At 42.5% G+C, this 1187-nt stretch overlaps 1 pseudogene; it reads left to right on the forward strand.

The window, feature by feature from the left end:
• The first annotated feature begins 1036 nt into the window (after positions 1 to 1036).
• Positions 1037 to 1187, forward strand: LOC137324856 (small nucleolar RNA U3; annotated as a pseudogene).

Below are 1187 nucleotides of genomic sequence, written 5' to 3' on the forward strand. Positions count from 1 at the left end.
GTTCAGAGGGTGGAGTCATAGTGCAGGATGAGATGTAAGGCTGGAGGAGTTGTGAAGTAGAGTGTGGTGAGGCCAAGGTGGATTTTGAAGATGAGATTAAATTCTCATCCTCGTGTTTGAATCGCTCCATGGCCTCGCTCCCTCCTGATCACCATAACTTCCTCCAGAGACACAACCCTCTGAGAACTCTGCGTTGCTCCAACTCTGGCCTTTTTGTGCATCCCCACTTTCTTCACCCCTCAATTGCTGGCCATGCCTCAGCCATCTAGGCCCTAAGAATTCCCTCCATAAACCTCCCCAACTCTCTGCTCCTTTAAGGTGCTCCTTAAAGCCTAGCTCTTTGACCAAGCTTTTGGTCACTTGTCCTAATGTCTCCATAGAGCAGAGAAGGTTAAGGGGAGATTTAATAGAGGTGTTAAAAATTATGAAGGGTTTTGATAGAGTAAATAAGGAGAAACTGTTTCCACTGATAGGAGGGTTTAAAACCACAGGACACAAATTTAAGATAATTGGCAAAAGAACCAGGAGGGAAATGAGATGATTTTTTTTAATGCAGCGAATTGTTATGATCTGGAATTCACTGCCTGAAAGGGTGGTGGAAGCAGATTCAATCGTAACATTCAAAGGGGAATTGGATATATTCTTGAAAAGGAAAAATTTCCAGGGCTATGGGGAAAGAGCAGGGGTGTGGGACTAATTGGATAGCTCTTTCAAAGAACCAGCACAGGCACGATCGGCCAAACAGCCTCCTTCTTTGCCGAAACATTCTTTCATTCTATATGCAAATAGCTATAAAACTTAAAACTGTCTATATATTATTTCAATCAGTATGTTTGTCCACTCTTCCGCTACGTAAACAGTTCCTATGGAGTCTTCAATGTTAAATGTGTCCACAATTACCTTTTATGTCTGTTGTTACCCATTATGCCAGTAGGTGGCGCATTACTGGGACTTTGCTTAGTGGATTTGGATATAGTTTTGGCTCTCACAAAAACCCTGAGATACTAAAATGGTCGGGAAAAATCTGAGTATATAAAAGACAATACTTTTAAGGATCATTTTCTATAGTTTTTCTATAGGCAGGGGAGAATCTGTGATCCAGAAGGCAGATCTCCCAGGATGAGCAGAAACAGCTATAACCTGTTTGCACCTTTACTGACGTAGAGGTGGATCTCGTGCTGACCGGG

This window comes from Heptranchias perlo, chromosome 8, assembly GCF_035084215.1.
Source record: "Heptranchias perlo isolate sHepPer1 chromosome 8, sHepPer1.hap1, whole genome shotgun sequence".
In the NCBI taxonomy this organism is placed as follows: Eukaryota; Metazoa; Chordata; class Chondrichthyes; order Hexanchiformes; family Hexanchidae; genus Heptranchias; species Heptranchias perlo.